We start from the raw sequence: 20,063 nt of genomic DNA on the forward strand, positions 1-20,063 counted from the left end.
TAGTGACTGTACAGCCCCTTACTATGTGACATTTAGGTTTTTGCATTTATTGTACTGAATGCAGTTCCCTTGAAGATTGGTCTTATTGGTCAGTGAACACAATACATTTGCACCAAGCTTACTTGCCTGTGGTGGTTCTGTCCAAAAAAGCCACACAGTCAGAATACTAACTGCCTTTCCAGCAAAACACAGATGGTTTAAGTTAAAGGGACGCTGCCTTCATGAAAAAGTCTTTGATAACCCACTCTAATCAATTACATAAATTATGTCAATGATATCAATTGCACATGATGTCATCACTCATGGAAATAATTACCTCTTCTCTCTTTTGAAACAAAAAGGAAGTTGGCAAACAATTTTCATGAAGACAATGACCCTTTAAGGCCACAGTGCAAATACTGTTTCATAATCTAGTTCTACTCATCACAATTGTTACATATTATCTCCCAATTGTCTACTAGTAATTCATCTCAAGCCTCTGTTCAGTAAATTCATAGAATCATCAAATTTTTATTGATGTAGCGTGGTACTTACACTACAACAGTCACTATGCTTCAAAAGAACCAAGCTGGTTGCAAAGCATTTTGAGACATCTAGGGATTGTGAAAGGCACTACAGAAATGCAAGTTCTCTCGAATTGATCCATCATAAATCTTGCAGCTGTCTGAAATAACTATGCAGGTAGTCCTTTTTTTAATTCTTTCTTGGGATGTGGGTATCACTGGCTGGGCCAGCATTTATTGCCCATCCCTAATTACCCTTGAGAAGGTGGTGGTGTGCTACCTTCTTGAACTGCTGTAATCCATGTGTTGTAGGTACACCCACAATGCTGCCGGGAAGGGAGTTCCAGGATTTTGACCCAGCCACAGTGAAGGAATAATGATATAGTTCCAAGTCAGGATGGTGAGTGGCTTGGAGGGGAACTTGCAGGTGGTGATGTTCCCATGCATCTGCTGCCCTTGTCCTTCTGGGTGGCAGAGGTCATGGGTTTGGAAGGTGCTGTCGAAGAAGCCTTGGTGAGTTGCCAAGTCTGATTCTCCTGCTTTCATTGTACCCTTTTAATTATTTTTCAAATACTTATCCACTTCCTTTTTTATAAGGTATTGTAGATTCTCCTTCATGGATTATAGCTGGTAGGCCATACCATTTCCTTACAAACTGCTACAAAAAATGATATTCTCCTAACATCTTCCCTCATTCATTTTATGATGATGAAAATTCGCACCCTCGAGTTGACTACTAGTTAACAAATGAAAATAGATTCCCACTGCTGAGCTTATCAACATGCCTCATGATCCTATACAGAATAATTTTTTTGTTCTAGTGAAAAAAGATACCATAAGTAAAACTTCTTACTCCTAGCATCTTCTTTGCAAATTTCTTCTGTAAGTGGCAGCTGTCACACTGCTGATAGCACTCTTAATTCTGAGTCAGAAGGCTGAAACGTCAAGTCCCAATTTTGGAATTCAGGACCAAAATCATGACTGATACTCCAGTGTAGTACTGAGAGAATGCTGCACTGTTGGATGTGCTGTCTTGTACATGAGATGTTAAATTGAGGCCCTGTCCATTTTCTTGGGTGATGTAAAAGACCTATGCATTATTTCAAAGAATAACGGTATGATATTGCTGGGGGCTGAACCAATATGTATCCCTCAATCAATCAACATTATCAAAATAAAAGACCATAAGACATAAGAGCAGAAATTAGGCCATTCGGCCCATTGAGTCTGCTCCACCATTCAATCATGGCTGATAAGTTTCTCAACCCCATTCTCCCGCCTTATCCCCGTAACCTTTGATCCCCTTACCAATCAGGAACCTATCTATCACGGTCTTAAATACACAAATATCTGGTCATTGTAATTTTGCTGATTGTGAGGTTTCAATGTGTGCAAGCTCTGACGAAGAGGCATATGGACTCGAAACATTAACTTTGTGTCTCTCCCCACAGATGTTGCCAGGCCTGCTGATTTTCTTCCAGCATTTTCTGTTTTTACTTTATGCGCAAACTGACGACTGTGTTTCCTACATTACAACAGGAATCATTTCAAAATACTTCAATGAGTATAAAGTACTTTGGGACATTCTGAGGTTGTGGATAGTGCTATATGAATGAAAATCTTTCTTTTCTACTTTCTTTTGCCCTTGACACCCTTCCTAAATAGCACGCCGAAGACCTACACAAAATTCTAACTGCAATCTAAACAATGCTTTGTGTAGGTTTAGCGTTGCCTCTTTGTTTTTGTATTTTATTCCACAATTTGTAAATCCAAGGATCTTGTGTTATAGCTTATCAAATTGTCCTCCCACTCTTAAAGGTTTGTGTATATGAATCCCTAAGCCTCACTGCTCTCCTATTCCTTTTAACGTCTTCCCATTTACTGTAAGTTTTTCTTCCTTTTTGCTCCTTCACAAAATCATCACTCCCCATTTCTCCTCATTAAACATAACATATATGTTATATATGTCCTCCTTAAGGCACTTACGTTCCTTTTTAGCTTCTGCAAATTTTGATACTGTGCGCCCGCACCCAAATCCAGATGAGTACTAGTTAATGCCCACTTTCAAGAACTGAAGGTTGTATACATCCGTTAACCACTACTCTGTATTTTCTGTCCTTTAGCTAAATTCTTATTCAAAGGTCAGTTACCTGTAACATAACCCTGTTTCTCACTCACCAAATGCTGCTTGACTTGCTGAGGGTGTTCAGCATTTTCGTCTTTTATTTTTTTATTCAAGCTGTTAATACCTTTTAATACCTGAAATTAAAAACAGAAAATGCTGGGAGAGCTTAGCAAGTCTGGCAGCATCTTTGGAGAGAGAAACAGAGTTAATGCTTCGAGTCTGTATGGGCTCGAAACGTTAATTCTGTTTCTCTCTCCACAGGTGCTGCCAGACCTGCTGAGTTTTTCCAGCATTTTCGGTTTTTATTTCAGATTTCCAGCATCTGCAGTATTTTAGTTTTATCTTTTAATACCAGTGCCTTCATTATGTCAACAATGCACTACCTTATTAAACACCTTTCCTAAATCTCTACAACATCCAGCATTTGTTTAGTAATAAAAGCTACTATTTCCTTAAAGAACTCTATTAAACAAATCTTGGGCTCTCTGTTTGCTTATAAGCTGTTCTAACATCTGTCAGTTCTGATGAAAATACGTGGACTTGAAATATTGGTTCAAATTTTCCAGCAGGCTTCGGGTCCCCAAAAACATGGTGGAAAGCACACCCTGTGCCTGCACTTGCTGGCAGCAGGACCAGCATGACAAATTAACCAGAGGCGGCCTTCTAATTGGCTGGCTGCAGGCCCACTGTCCAATTAATGACAGTGGGCAGGCACATGATACTGACAGCCCAATCAGTGGGCTGGAAGCTCTGAAGCCTTAGCATCGCCACGGGGAGAGGTGCACGCTGCTGAGGCAGGCAGGAGACATTGGGGCACCTCCAGAGAAGTAGGCTAAAAGTCAAATACGCAGAGGGCCAAGGATCAGAGGGAAAACGCCTCAGAGGCTGGCTGGGACAGTGGGGGCTCTTTGGGTCATGGAGCCTCTGGTTCTGATGGCCTCCGCAGGCTGCTACCGAGGGTCCCCCTTTGAAGGTGGTGACCTCTCTAAGCAGCGAGGGGCTGCTATGCCTTCTGCAAAATGCTGGCAGATCTGTAAATGGGCCCATAATAGGGCCGTTAATTATGCAAATTAACTGCCCGCCTCCCAGATGTGGGCAGCTGATCTGGCTCACAGCCAGCCACTGGGGAAAATCCCTGGTGGAGGGACTGCTTCAGGGATCCATCCCAATGTGGTTTCCCACTATTTTACAGGCCTTCCCACCTCCCAGCCAGCCGGTAAAATTCTGCCAGTTAACTCTGTTTCTCTCTCCACAGATGCTGCTTGACTCGCTGCATATTTCCAGCATTTTCTGTTTTTAGTTTTTCTTTTGCAAGTCCATTATGGCTGCCCTTAATTTAAACTTGCCCTTTGAAATGAATATTGTATTGGCCAGAATTTTACAGCCCTGTTGCGGAGGGGGCTGGGCCATAAAAGGCAATGAGCCGTGCTAAACTCCATTGACTTCGGTGGGACTGTAAAATCCCACTGGCGTAAAATTCCGCCCATTAATTTTATCTTGTATTATGACACCTGGAAGCTCACCTTTTGCCAATGTTAAGATGACTAGTTTACTGTTCTCCTGAAACTCAAAATAGAACCATTTGAAAACTATCGTTCTTAAATTGCTTTTGAACATGATAGTATTCTGAGAAGAATGAACTGCACAAGTCTGCTAGTAATTTATATTTCAGAATTGGCATTGCCATTAGCCTGTGGAACCTGCTGGTGTGATGACCAGTACAGCGAAATTTTAATTGTCAGCTACTGCATGTCTAAACACGTATCAGATATATATTTATTAATTCAAATTGAAGTAAGCAACCTTATACCATGCTTATGCTTGTAACCTTTAATAGTGAATTTCTGTTATAATTATGTGAATGTGTTCTCAATAAATACAATGGCCCCAAATTCGCTAGGGAAATAACAAGATAATTATGTACATTGTTGTTAGTGTATAAAGAAAATGTAGCAATTTGTGCCAAGGAAGAGGTATGGCTTGAGTTGCTGGATGATTTGCACCTTTCTCCTGTTAGCCTCACAAAATCTGGAATCTCTGCCAACCTACCTATAAGTTTCAAGAAATTACGGCATTTATGCAGTTAGAATGAATTAAATTCACCACGGAACATTAGGGCTTGTACTTAATGATGCAAAGACCCCCTTAATGTTGAGATTTATTTTCCTGCAATGCCACTCAGCCTCAGAGACACAGAAAGGGAACAAGTCAAACTGTGGAGTCTCATTTCCGCAGGTAGAAAATTGTTTCTCGAGGTTTTCACTTAAAATTTTCTAACTTTTTCTCTCTGTCTCTTTTTTTTCTTCTTTCTCACTAAACCCAATCTTTCTTCCCTCATTATTTTGCTTTGTTCAGCTGATTTGATTCTAATTCACCCTATTCCCTCCTCCATTGTTTCTCTTTTTCTTTCTCTGTCCTTAAATTTTATTAGTTAAGGAGACAGACTATTGGTCCTGTTGGTCACCAATGCCCCAGATGCCCCATTGACCTTGCGCCATTACCAGCTCACACTTCCAGCCATTCACTACGCAAACAATTTTTTCCAGCTGAAGTTTGCAGGAAAAGATCTAACAAACTGAGCCAGTTGCAAGGAGTCTCGCTCCAGCAAATTCTGGAACAGTATTATTACATTAAAACTACTTTCATCAACTCGACTCCTTTAATTTTGATTGCTTAACTTATACATATGAGAAATGCAGCATCAGTAAACTAGTCCAGTGCTCTGATGAGAGTGGGTTTAAGTTATTAAATCCTTATTATAAGAAAGGCTCCCTTGTTGTAATTCAATCTAACTTCATTGTTCAAGAGTTCAGACTCTATATGCCGCAGCAACACTTATCAATTAAATAAAACCCTTATTGTAGTCACTAACCACGCAAAAGGCCCATCAGGAATGGTTGGCGTTTTTGGAAAAGTATATTCATTTTGCTAGATACAGATTTATTCCTCTGAAAATGAACCCAGCATTCACAATTTTAGCTCATCAATTCCATCAGGCACATACACAAAAACATCTACATGTATAAACAGCACAGTTAGCCAGACAGATGGTCAGAAATCACACTGTGGCAGGTATTGCCGATGTAGAGGTTCGGGAGTTCCTGGGACACCTGCAAACAACCTGCATGCGACTATTTAATCGGTGAAAGGAAATAAGAGACTGTCCTTAACACTGGATGCAATTTTCCACCTGCTGGCACACACTTACTAAATGTGAAGTGCTGTCACCCATTCTTATGCACAGAGTCAACATGAAGTGCCAGTCACTCACGCCTATATCCTCAGTAAATAACCATCAGCCACTCCTATATAGTCAATGAGAGAATCATTGGGCAGAATTTTCCCTGCCTGTTGATGGCTGGCATGTTTGGCAGTATGAGTGGACAACATGGCAAGAAGGCCAAACATCGGTTTCCCGACATTGTGAAGCCAGTTTACAATCGTTCGCTCTGCCCATCAATTGCGGGCCACATTTCCTGCCGCTGCGCATCAGGAACTTCACTGTAATACAGTTGCATACCATAAGACCAGCTCGCCAGAATTATCCCCCCACGCTGGATCATCCGAGCAACCCTGATGTGTTTCACAAATGTGTTTTGAACATAAGCAATGTGCACTTGGAGAGCTGCATTTTGCTTGGGACTTCAAGGCTTGTTTGCCTACCTTGCCTCGGGCAGCACATGGTAATCAGTGCCAGGCTTCGAACGCAGCACCACATCACTTTTAGGGGGCACATGGGCAGGTGTGTACTTATGAGACCAGCCATAAGGCAGGGGTGGCTTTTCAATGGCTGCAGGGCTATGGTTTGCTTAGGGAGGGGGGAGCATTGGTCTCAGGCAAGGGAAGATGCTGCAGGGCTGGGGCATTACTGGGGAAGGGGAGTATTCCAGGGTGTGTGTGGGGACACATATTAATCTGTGCATGGCCTCAAGAGGGTGAGGGCTGAGGAGGCAGGCTCCAGAGGAGATGGAGGTGTGAAAGTTTGTGTGAGTGAGTGGTGATGTTCTTTGAGCTGGCAGTGAGTGAGATGCCAGTGAATGTGTGATGGGCTTGTGAGTGTGTGGGTTTAGAGTGATGAGATGGTTGCCTTACCCTGGAGGCACGGATGAGATCATTCGTCCATTTTCTGCACTGGATGGCCGACCTCTTGTGTGCAACATTGGCACTGACCACCTCTGCCACCGCCTCCCAAGTCGGACTGGTGACACTGATGGGCCTCCTGCAGTCAGAGCGGGTGTAGAGGACATTGCGATGGGCTCCAACAGTGTCCAGAAGGCGTCCCAGGGATGCATCACTGAATCGGGGGGCTGCAGTCTTCTTGCCTTTCGGGGCCATGTCTTCTGTTCAGCAGTCCTGGGTTGGAAGCACTGAGAGAAGTGCATGTGGCTGCACTTTAAAACATGGCACCTGGCATGAGGAAGCAGTGAGGTGACAGTGTGGCGGGCGAATTGGAGGCTGCCCGCCAATGAAATGGTGTGTTTCCCGGGAATGCATGATTAATAAGACAGGATTGGGATGATACTGCTACCACACTTAGTACAAATCTGGGACGATTCTGCCCACTGACCCCTTTATGCTTAGTAAATGCCATTCACCTAGTTCCAGCCATTCAGTAAGATTTATCCAGTCCTATGCACTCAACGAATACCACTACGCACTTCCATATACTTGGTAGATGCATTTCAATTACTCCTATGCCTGTATTAAATGGTCATCACTCATTTCTATGTATTTAATAATGGCTTTGACTCATATACTCTTGCAAGTTAAAGTAATAATATTTCTGAGCTAGAGTTTAAGGAGTTTAATTGTCTCTTGGACTGACAGTACAACTCAGCATCTCTGAGCAGCCAGAGCCTTGTGCTCCTGATGTCTGTCAGCAGAAATTTCTTAGCACCTGATAAAAGCAATGTTGTTACACTGCTTACTGATGTTAGTGTCAAATATCAATCATAGAGAGCAGAACCCCAAATTTTGAATTGTGAGGAACAGCCTGCTTATTCGACACATCTATCGATGTAGTCTAATTTACCAATGCACAGCATAACTATCAGCATGATACACTGCAGCTTCTGGAAATCTGAAATAAAAAATAAAAAAACGCTGGAAATGTTCAGCAGGTCAGGCAGCATCTATCGAGAAAAACAGAGTTAACGTTTCAGGTCGATAACCCTTTAGTTCTGATGCATGACCTACTGAGCATTTCAAGCATTTTTTGACTTACTTATAACTATCAGCATGTTTACTTATGTAAAATTATGTATAAATGTAACTATATTCTTGCCTCTGCATTTATGTACAATAATCATATTGCATTAAGTCAATATTGTTATGTTCAATATGGGTGAATAGGATTGAATGGATTTCTCTACAGAGACGAGCCAAATGACCTTTTACGGTGTCCTGATGATTCTATGGCCCTATGACTTACAGTATTGTAACTATTTATATTGATATTTCTATGTAAAATATAACTGCCACTGTATCTATAACTAGTGTATTTGATGACAGTATAACTGTCAATGTATCTATTAAGTGCAATTTTGTCACACTTACCTACACTGTATTTTTATACAGTGCAGCGATCACTGTATTTTTGTCAGCATGTTTACACAGTCATCCTATTTACAGTGCAGCTAGAAGTATTTCATGTACACTCTATTTATGAACAGTATAATCCAGTGTATTTGTGCACACTGCAATCATCAGTTTCTTGTCATTGTAACTCTAAATATAGCTATTGGTGTAATTGTGTTAAATATTACTGTTGAATGCACACAATTGTATTTATGTTCAAACATTTACTTTGTATATTGAATATAATTATATAGAGTTTCAAGTTCAATGTATTTATGTATGGTGTAGTTGTCTATGCATTTCTGTGCAGCATGATTATTATGCTACATTTACATAGCAACTTCCTGATTCAGACTAGTAGTTGCAGTATCAGTTCCAGCCAAGCAGCGTCTTGTTTATACTGCCTAGATGAGCTCCTGCCCTGGAAACGACTCTGTACACACGGGAGTATGTATATAACCACGTAGGTGGGAGTTCCTCTGTCAGTGATTAAAATTTAAATGTTTATAGAAGGCAAGAGAGAGCTGTGTGTGTAATTATATGAAGTACCTCTATTACTGTAACATAGGGCACACTATACAGCCAATGAAATAATACTCATTATTAGTGATTCTCCAAGACCTACTGCTGTTCATTGTATAAATATCTCAATCTATGCATTTTAAAACTAAAAACATTTGTATGCTATGGAAATCCGTGCAAAACCACAAATCATTCCCTTAGCAACCATGCTATAATTATTTAATGTGCTAACAAGAAGCCACGCAAAGCCTTGAGCTGAATGATTCCTTGCTCTGGTTATTGTACAGTAATAATATATGCAGGAGCTTTGCAAATCAAGTACAATGCCACTTGATCCAGTTATTCAAATCCCCATTGTTCAAACCTCTTTGCTATGCTCTAGTGGACATTTAACTTAGTTTATGAGTAGTTTACAATAATGCAACATCTTCTATGACTGCAACCTCCTTCAATAATTCCAACATAATTTGCATCATAGTACATCTTCCTTCAATGTGAATAAAAGTTTGCAATAGTGACACTCAGCTTTACCTCATGGCCACCTCTTTTGACCCCTCCACTGTCACTAAATTGTCAGGCTGTTTGTCCAACTCCCAGTACTGGATGAGCAGAATTTTTGGCTAATTAAATATTGGGAAGAGTGAAGCCACTGTTTTTGGCCTCTGCTACCAATTCTGCTGGCTAACCACCAACTCCATCCCTCTCCCTTGCAACTGTCACAGGTTGAACCAGACTGTTTGCAACCTCAGTGTCATATCGGACCCAATGTTGAACTTTCAACCACACATCTGCACCATCATTAAGACCACCTATTTCCACTTCTGTAACATTCTAACCTCTGTAAACTTGAGGTCATCCAAAACTCTATCCCTGCATTCTAACTCACACCAAATCCCATTCACTCATTGTGCCTGTGCTTGATAATCCACATTGACTCCTGTTTAAGCAATGGCCCTATGACCTGGCCTCCCCTTATTCTGTAATCTCCACCAGCACTCCTCTAATTCTGGTCTCTTAAGCATCCTTGATTTTTATCCCTCCACCATTGATAGCCATGCCTTCAGCTCTGGAATTCCTCCTCAACCTTTCTGGCTCTGTACCTCCCTTTCCTCCTTCAAAGACACTCCTCAAAACTTACCCCTTCATCCACCCTATTATCTCCTTATGTACCTCGTGTCTTATTTTGTTTTATAATGCCTCTGTGAAGCACCTTGGGGCATTTTATTATGTTAAAGGTGCTATGTAAATTCAAGTTGTTGCTGCACTGCTGCTTGGTTGTTTCTGTTCATTAATAATTAAAGATATATTGAGACCTATTAAATACAAAACTGATCTCACCGCTTGATTTGACATCATAAAGTGTTTAAAACTTCACTGTTCATGTATGATTTGGTCCAGTTTGTCAGTGGAAAGCAAAATCTTGTCCAACGTGCAGCCTCTATTTATAAATTATTGGAACACCTCTGACTAATACCAAAGAGAGGCTTGGATCATCACAGTCAGCATGAAAATGTCTGTCCCCATTGTAACTCTTACCAGAAGATTTAAAATGTTGCGCAATTCCTCCTGTCCATAATTTTGGAAAAAAAGCCAATGTAAGTACAAGGTTCGATTTTCTATGTAATTCCAATGACGAACAGATTTCCCCATTTGTAAAGCAAAATTACACTGCATAATCTTTTGCAAAAATAACATAAATAAAATATCAGATAAGAATCTACAAACATATTACAATAGTACATGAAATGTGTTTATATCTGAGAGTTCTGGTCCATGGGCAGAAGCCTCGAGTTGGCACTGAAGTTATGGAAGTATGTAGTATTATAATATTTTTGCTCCATAACTCTCGGTATATTCACATATGCAACAATTACACTCGAATTGTCTTATGCATTTAATTCTGCAAATGTATGTAGCATACCTGTATCACTGTGCTCCTGCAGTATAGTTGTTTAAGTCAGGGGGAAGTAATTGAAGCAATTGTGCCAGATTTTTATTTCATGGAAAATAAGATCACAAATGGGTGTTAAAGTGCAACATCGCTTTCAATTGCATTTACTGCATAAGACTAATGTTGAAATTGCAAGAGTGCTTTCAATACCAAGAATTACAGCATCTGCAGTGAAATGTGCAGTACTGTGTTAAACAGTTTTTAAAAAAACAGAACCGTCAGACCCATGGAAGTAAAGTTTTTAAGACTATCTCAGTGAACAGATTTAAAATTCTTATATGTAGGCCTATCATTGGCTGTATTTAAAAAAAAAATCTCTTTCACTTTCTGGAAATTTCAAAACAAATAGAGTAAGAAATATCAGGGAGGATAAAGAAATGAAGATAATAGAAGTCTTGGTGCTGTCCATAAGTAAAATGTTTATAGATTCCACAGCTAGTGAGAACACAAAAATGAGTTTGTTCTATGTAATACAGTATAACTCTCTGTTTATTTATCAATATTAACTTCATTTACATGCCACAGAATGATTAATGAATTTATCTAGGTGAAGTATATATCATAAAGTTATTAAAGATCTCACAACTTATTTATCTCTTCAGTGATTCCATTATTTTGTTATTTTTATCTGTTATCATTATAAGTATTGATTTCATTGTTACTCATATGAGACTGCCCTTTTTTTAAAAAAGGAGAATACTTAAATGCAATGGGAGGAGAAATGTTCTATTCTGTTTTTCTAATTTTTCCACATTTTGAGTCCGTGGCCTCATCAGTCAGTTAGCCACTATGATTTCAGCAGAGCCCTGAAACAAGAGTACAGCAACTAACCTAGGGAATTTAAGCTCAGCACATTTGAGCCTTTTGGCTGTCATTAAGACACCATTATAATTATTTGTCGCCTAAATCTAGTTTATCTCCATTCACCTGATTAGAAGAGGGTGTTGGTGAAAATCCATTAGGAGCAGCGTGATCAGTCAGGAAGGAAAGAAGAGCCCTTTTGTCTTGCTGAATTATCTGTATTTTGATTGTCCTCTGACTGAATCTTTCAGCTAAGGAGTGTAGCAAACAAACTAAAAGCCGAGAAGCCGAGCCCCTGTTTCTCAGAGGTTCCTCCTCTGTCAGCAGCTATGTGTTTGCTGAACATTTAAAACCTTTCTTATAGAAGTCCTGGTTCTTAACAACCATCTTCCTCCACAGCTTAAACCATTTCTTTTTTTGTTTTAAAAAATCCTGCATTTCCACGCCTGACTCCTGTGTTAACACCAAACCCTATGACTAGGTAACACCTATCATTTAAATGTATGGCAAATACCCTTTGAAACAGTTTTTTCCACTATAACTGCGACTAGGTTGCACGATTTCTGTTTGTTGTTTTAATCTCCACTACAGTTCACTTTAAGAGCCATGCTTTAAGACTTTACGAATTTCATGCTTCAAAATTACACTGTTAAAAATCTTGCACATGATCAGCAACCTGTAGGTAGTTTAAATGAGGCTCTCTAAATGTTATGTAACAACCCACTTATGACTACCCATTATTTTCCACAATACCTCTTCCCCAAACTGTCCCTCACTGTTTAAGGACCTGGATGAATGTAAGTTCAATGCAAATCAGATTTTATTTTTTGGAATTTTTTAAGCCTCTGCAGATTCAATAAGCGATCAGATTGTTCCCCTGTCTTTTCACTAACACTCTGAATTTTATGTTTATGGCATAATAGAAGATATTAAATATTAAATTTCAAATGTTCTATTCTAATACAAATATACAACAAACTGATCAGATAATTATACTAATATTTTTTGGTTAAAGTCTATTCATAAATTGACTTTGGATTTTATTCCAAAAAAACTTTGAATTCGGGACAGTCAGTATAAATACTTTCATCAGCCCATGTGTAATGCAGTCTGGCTACTTACGCAGGTTCCTGACACCAAAGGGGCATATTTAAAGATTTTTCATGTCAGTCATTCTTGCAAAGAACCCAGAATGACAGATCACACATTGTCTAAAATGTACCATTTCCACAGAATCATTTCAGGTTCAATATCTCAGGATAGTACGTCTGCTCCATATTAAACAAGTGTCTGCATCATGCTGCTCTTAACTCCTGATTCCAGCTCTTTTTTACATTCGATGCTAATTAAATTTTAAACAGCTTGATAGTCTATGTCTGTTTAATGTTTTTGATGTCCAGCAAAATCTTTTTGATCCAAACATAAAAAGCTAAAATGTATAAAACAGTTTGAAAAGATCATTTAAAGATCAATCCTACCTGCTTAGCTTTAAACATTGTATATTGTTGTTTTAAAATTATAAATTGGTTTAGATTGAAGGTTGCACTAATAGCATTTCTGTATGAGCTTTTGTTTCAACAATAATGATATTTTGATACACTCCATTTCAAACTATAGACTTGTTTTTAAATGTATTTTTTTATCTGTCATGATAAAAACCATATTGTCTTAGAAAACCTTCATGGTAAAACGTTCATTGTGAAAATGAAATTCTTTTGAAAAATGCTGGTACATTGCAGCACAGTGTATCATTATTACTGGCAGGAGAAGGAGCGTCTTAAAATCTTATGATCATTTCAACACATTATTCATGATTCACAAGACTCATGAGCTTAATTTCAACTACAAAAAAAGCCAAAATAAGTTGAGAAATATGTTTTGGGGTAAAGTCAGAATTCATACATGTAAAGGCTTAAAGAACAATTCAAGGGCAACAAAAAACATTACAGTCCCTATGCACATCTCTATTGAAATGTTGTTTGTTATCTTTTTATGCAAACGGTGTTGAACATTATTGCTATGTACTATGTATTGCTGTGTATGGACAGTAAGAAAGCCTATATAGCATATATACTCCTACAGCCTCCACAGCTTCCTTGTATATTCAGGAATTCATAGATATGCCCTACTTTCTTCATGTATAGCACATGCACAGTTAGAGCATTTATATTCTCCTCACACGCAACACATTGCCTTAGAATACCTATACTCTTATGTAGTCCATACTCTTCCCCCGTGCGTGAAAATACTCTCCACTTATACGCCACACCTTTGTTATGCTGTTACTCTTTTTTTCATCTCTACATCAAAAAAATGGAGCCAAAAAAAAAATCTGAGCATCTTAGCATCCGGAATCAAATTGCATTTTCCGTAACTTTTTATTTGTTTAGCAGGATCTTTGCTCCCGTTCTCTCCAACGCGCTCTCGGCATGTTTAATTGCTCATTTGTTCCAGCCTGTTTTTCACACCATCGTGAAACATTGCCGTAATAAAAATAAATTTTTCATTCTTATTGCCGAGATCCCAGCTGACTGCCTTTGTCGGTGACTGCGTATGCATCGTAATTATTCTAATCATACCATAACTTCAAAATAAGACTACTTCAGACTTCAATACGCGCCACAGAACTCTGTACTTGAGTACATTTGTGAATTTTCTTTTAACATAGCTTGGGGGAAATGCAGCTTACATCAAGCACACAAAGCCACTGACTGCACGCATTTCGCGAAAGATTATTTTTAGTGTTAAAACAACATTTTACACATGGCCTATGTGTAAAACGCCAAATGCACCAAGAGACAACAGCCAGCTTACTCACCGCTACCCAGGCCGATGTTTCTGTGTGTCTCCAAGGCAGAAAGACTAAGCCTGCAGCTGTTGGTATACTGTAGAACTGTCGACAGTCTGAGAGTGGCTTTGCTGTTCCACACACTTTAACAGCAGCAGGAACACACTCACGGTTCCAGCACCGATTCTCGTGTTGATGGATCCCTTTGGGTTTCCCTCCTGACTGCTAGTGGGCTTGGCAACTCTATTTCTACTGAGCTATTCTCAAACGAAGATGAAGGTCTACATTTCCATGACATCTCACTTGTGCTTCAGGCTATATGAAGTGCATTTTTAAGGAGCCTCTCTGGCAGAGAAGTGTACGCACACTGACTGACTGACTGACTGACTGCTCCTGCTGTTAGATGTTGCACACAGTCTGCAAGGCAGTGTCCCAAATGAGACTTGCACAACTCTCTCTAGACCCAGGGGATGCAAGGCTGACTTCCAGAAAAACCAAGAAATGACTCCGGCCAGAAGGCATTGATAAATTCCACGACAATCCCCTACCTTCTCCTCCCCCAACCCCCCACCCTTTCCTCTTGATCAATCCCCCGGTCAGACTTTGAATCGAGCTCAATTAGATATTATCTGTAGCTCTTTAGACAAAGACAGAGCCGAGAGCTGAATGTGGAAGGGTTGGGGGTGGAACTCACCTTCTGTTTTCTTTGCTTAATCAGTCTGCTACTGGGTCTGTACCAATTGTGATTGGGATTTTGGTTTTCATCTCTCTCCCTGTCTTAATTCACGGTTAGGTGAAACGACACCACTTTATTTAGCTGAGGATGGTTTGAAGTTAAGTGTTTCGGCTCGGTTTTCTCCTACCTTTTTGTTTGGGGAGTTTGAAACGCTGTATGGCTTTAAAATGGGTAAGTCCTGATACTTGGGGCGTAAAGAGCATCGAAAGCAAGCAAATCGTAAAACTGTGAGTGGCAAAGTGGCAGTGAGGGTCGAGCTGCCTGGGAACGCCTTGCCTCGAGAAGAAGCACCCATTCTATCTGCCGCGTGAGGAATGAACTCACCTTCAAAAGAATCATTTTACTAACCGAGCCAGGCTGTGTGATTTGCAAAAAGAAAACACAATCCGTACACCACACACACACACACACACACACATAAAAAGACATACTGGGATCTCAGAAGGTCTCAGTGATTTATGCCATTGGGTTTATTATTTTAGTAAATACTTTATAATAATTTGTTTGCAATATATCAAAACACCAAAGACTTGAAATGAATGAATTACAAGGTAGTTACAGGACGCTGCCTGCAAAGGTCAATCATCCCGTTTAAATCTCATTTTGATGGGCAGTCTAGACAAAAAAGCACTTAGTAAAATTATCATTTTCTCAGAAATATGTGTACTTTTACATTAATTGGATTCTATAATTTTTAACAGCTGGAATTAACACAAAAATTCACTAAATTGAACTGACTCTGATAATTACACAAACCTGAAAGAACTTTTCTCTTTTTAAGAGCTACATTGTAGAAATAGAAGGGTGTATTTTTCCTGGTAGTCAATCAGATTGCGCCTGTGTATGGGACATCATCTGTTTCTCAATTATTTTTGCTTATTGGTGCTGTTTGATTTTTTTTAACATCGAGGTCCACATGGTATTTTTTTTTACGGTTTGGAAAGCAAACTGGGATAGGGCATGCCCAAAGTTCCAGAGCATTTCGTTTATCTCAATAGCAAATGCCCTTTGCCCAGTCAGCAGAAGAGGGGTGTATGTCCAACATTTACAGATGAAAGCTCAATGAGTTTATTTTGAGGAGGTAGGCAGGGTGTACTCATAGAGAGCTTTAAAGTTCCGTTGCAAAATTATTTTGATTTAATAAATTAGTATTAATTTACAAAATTATCTTGATTAAAAAAGAGAATAAATTGAAAGGAACCAAATGCTCTTTACTATCCCACGGGTGAAATATTTGCCTCTTATGTCCGTAGCGGACACTCAACACTCAACGAGAACCAAATTCAAGTCTGATATCTGTAGTTTGAAGGAGGTCCCTTGGTTTTTCTTTTGAACAAGGCACATGCGCCAAAAAACATATTTCGAATTAATCACAAACTTTCCAATAGCCAAACACGCCACAGAAAGTGTGGAATGCCTGTGTAACTCAACTGGGCTGCGGATCTTGACTTACAAGCTATTGATTTTTTAAAAAAAATCCTCCTTAAAATAAATGATAGCTCACAAATCTCCAGCACAGCAGGATTCTTCTCTCCTGCATTGCAATTTAACAAACCACTGCACAACTACTAAGAGTTAAATGAAGCTGTCACATACTGTCCGAAAGTTAGGGGGAAAAAGCTCCTGATTTCTCCCGTAATTTAGTATCAGGTGACCACCTTTAATTCGGGAGCCTTTTTTTTCAATTAAGCAAAATAATAGGCTTTGTGCAAGTTTACTGACCAGGTGCAGAAATGCTGCTCAGTTTTGAAAGCTCTGATCAGATGGTCCTGCTCCAGAGATCTCACTAGTTCTTAGGTAGTAATTCGGTAACAAGTAACTTCCACTCGCAGCGGTGATTGTAATGATGCTCTTTGACCACTCCGAAAGGGTATTGTGAACTGAACTATTTCCTTAATCGGTTGCTACTCAACAAAAAAAATCACCAATTTATTTTTACCCATCAATGTGTGCTCTATTGACAAAATATGAAATGGTTCTTGGACACTCGTTTCCACGATAGTGATATTCCCGGTTAATCGCTATTACCAGCGCCAGATTGACCGAAAACGTATTTTATTCTCAAAAGTTACAAACAGCAGCTACCGTCTTCATAAAGACACCCTGAAACAGAAATAAGTTGCAAAGTAAATTCCGCAGTGCCATGGTCTGAAGTGGAAGTCACCTCAGAAAAACAGCGCACCGTCTTGGCCTATCTCTGACCTGTCCTCCCTTTTGAGTGCAGCTTTTCACTGGGAGTGTGGGATCCACTGCCGTTACCCCAAGATCCTGATTGGAAACGCACACTCTGCTTGAATGAGCTTGTCGAATGCAGGGAGAAGGCAAGATACCAAATAAGTAAATTCCATTTCGGGTGAAGGGGGTCTCCAAATGAAAACATTAACCTCATTCTGCCTTTCAGCTGACGGACTTGCTGCGTATTTTCTTTAGCATTATTTTCTGTTTAAAAAAAATGTTTAAACAGGCTCCGCGGGTTCAAATGGCCTCGTAACCTTTTAAGTTGTTAATTTCATCGATAAAAGCACAGCTGGAATTTACAGAGTATCAATGTATTTCATCAAAGTATGCTTTAAACTGTACTGCAAATGGAGAGCTCTGCAGTAACGCTGTATTTGGGCACGTTCTTCAGTGGTGAATGCACTACAGCAGCTACCAGAGCTATGTGGTGGGGTACCCTACGCGCTTGCAAATGGGGTTGCCTGAACTCTAGACTAGATAGGTTAATATTTACTTTCGAAAAAGCTAAACGGGTTCAGTTTATTCCCACACCATGCAGCGGTGCACTGCACTTGATGAGCAACTTTGCAGTCCCGGGCAATGGGATGACACAGATTTACACCTGCGACCTCCCAGCCTGACCCTGCAGGGCTTTGCAGGGAGATGCTGAGCGGGGGCCGAGAGCCTTCCCACCGGGCAGGGAGAGACGGGAGGTAGAGTAACTCCAGGCTGGTCATGTGCACCTCGGCAGTGTCTGGTTTCACAGAAGCATTGCACAGGCCAGGGAGCAGGGCAACTTTCGATGCTGCAGATGGTGCACGACACAGGGAGAGCATTCGAGAAGGGAAGAAAATTAGGTGGGGGTGGGGGTGGGGGAAGAAAAAGACAATTGTGTCTATTTCACTGTGCCTGGTTTCTGTCTGAACTAGCACCGCTAACAAACATTGCCGTACAAACCGTTTTTCTTAGAATTGAAACTGTTAGTTTGTTCCAACATAATTCACCATTCAGCAAGCAGCATCTCAGGCCATAAGCAGCACCTGAATCCTATGTCTACCTTCTCAAGACCAATGTGTTAGCTCTGTGCTCCTTTCCATCCATGATACCCATCGCTCTTAAATGCTATTTCTGATCTGAAGACCACTTTTTTTTTAAAAAAAGCAGAAGATATATTTCAAGGGGAACATCATTTTGCCTTTTTGATGGGTTGCTCTGACAATAGTGCTGCTCGGCGGCAACATTTTAGTAACAAAAGAAAAAAAAATCTGAGAAAGTGGATCCTAAATGAATAAAGTGAGGCCGGCCTGTGTATTTTAAACCTTGTAGCAATTTGCTGTCCGTTCTGAAACCCGATTCTTCCCAAAACACAGCACCGAAACTCCGAATGTTTTCAACACTTTGCGCTGCAGCACGGTCAAGTTCAGCCAGGCAACTGAGAAGAAATCCTTTCCCACCCAACCAAGATTTAATCCAACAACTCGCCATTAAAGTTCGCCACTCACCTTGCTCACGGCTGAAAAATACGACGGGAAATGGGCAGCTGGACGTCAGAAATAGCTCCATGATGAAGGCTCAGTATTATCCAAAGTCCGATGCCAGAAACAGGCTCAGCCACGAGCTGCACACACCTAGATTTTAACTTGAGTAGCAGACAGCCTATGAGTGCTGGAGCGGCCACCTCCCATATAAGGAAAATCAGGGTAAAACGATCAACCCTTCAGGCTTTCTTTCTCAGGAAGAACAACACAAGCGGAAATAATCCTCTGTTTTCAAATAAACCAAGCATTACCGAAAATGATCGAGATAAGATTACAGCCAAATCACACTGAATATTTATTAGACCATAAACTTCATCAGCATAGTTTCAGATTTACATTCACTCCTGACAGTTTCTCTATTGGGTTTTCTTTCAAGCTCGCAATGGGTTTCCCACTTGTGATCAGTAATTTTTATTAACGGGACTAATAGAGGACAAGAAATCTGGTAGCAATTCGATCACCACAGATTCATATAAGAGAGTGAGGGAATCACACCAGTTTAGAAAATGATGTAGGAATCGGTAGCATTTTCGAAGAAAGTTAATTTGCTGTTTAAAGGGAGGCGTTAGTCACTTAAATGGACAATGTTAAAATCGCAGAGAAATTCCAAATGCACGTGTTAAGTGTTCATGCGCTAATATCGTATACGTAATTTCCAGGCTACAGAAACATGTCGTACTGAGAAAAGATTTGTCGCCGTGTTTGAGAGTGGTAAATTCTTGGCTCGCAGAAGCAGTGACAGATATGTTTCGCTGTTCCTCAACAATCTTTACTTTTTCTCTGCCAAATTCAAATACTCCTTTTTCAGAACGCCCTGGAAAAAATGTAGCAGCGCTATCTGGATGAAACTATGAATATCGCTTTCCATGGACCTCATGTAGGCCCTAAATTGAAACCCACCAACATGAAGGGGATTAGTTTCCTCTGATAGAGCGCTGCTCAGCATGTTTGCATAAAATATCTTTGTAAGCGATTTAATGCATTTGACAACTTATTTATTTTAACTGGGCTAATGACTGTGTTAAAATGGAGCACAAAGGAACTTTACATGATCGCATTATGCAATCCCACCAGAGGAAATTAAACTCCAAATATGTATAAAGCAACAAAAGCACAGGCCTCTTCACCAAGGCATTTGTTCCAACGGATTTGTGTTCATTTTGTGTTTTTTATTGTTGATAGCCCATTTGCTAATACTCTTGCCTCTGAAGATTGGCTACAGAGCCATCACTGATCTATTGACCTTGCACACTTTAAGCTGGCAGGCAAGTTGCTCGAACCTTAAACGTTAAAGTTATTTGGGGG

At 40.0% G+C, this 20,063-nt stretch overlaps 1 protein-coding gene across 2 annotated transcripts in view; it reads right to left on the minus strand.

Annotated features, from left to right (window-relative positions):
• The window catches only part of LOC121287415 (eyes absent homolog 2-like), a 262,276-nt gene extending 243,422 nt beyond the window's left edge, over window positions 1–18,854 (minus strand). The window contains exon 1 of one of the 2 annotated variants that reach the window (XM_041205274.1): window positions 18,723–18,854. The gene's annotated coding sequence lies outside the window, so the exon portion shown is untranslated. Of the gene's footprint in view, window positions 1–14,297; window positions 14,642–18,722 lie in introns of those variants that run through there. The other variant, XM_041205273.1, reaches the window with a different exon arrangement.
• Window positions 18,855–20,063: the final 1,209 nt, after the last annotated feature.

This window comes from Carcharodon carcharias, chromosome 14, assembly GCF_017639515.1.
Source record: "Carcharodon carcharias isolate sCarCar2 chromosome 14, sCarCar2.pri, whole genome shotgun sequence".
In the NCBI taxonomy this organism is placed as follows: Eukaryota; Metazoa; Chordata; class Chondrichthyes; order Lamniformes; family Lamnidae; genus Carcharodon; species Carcharodon carcharias.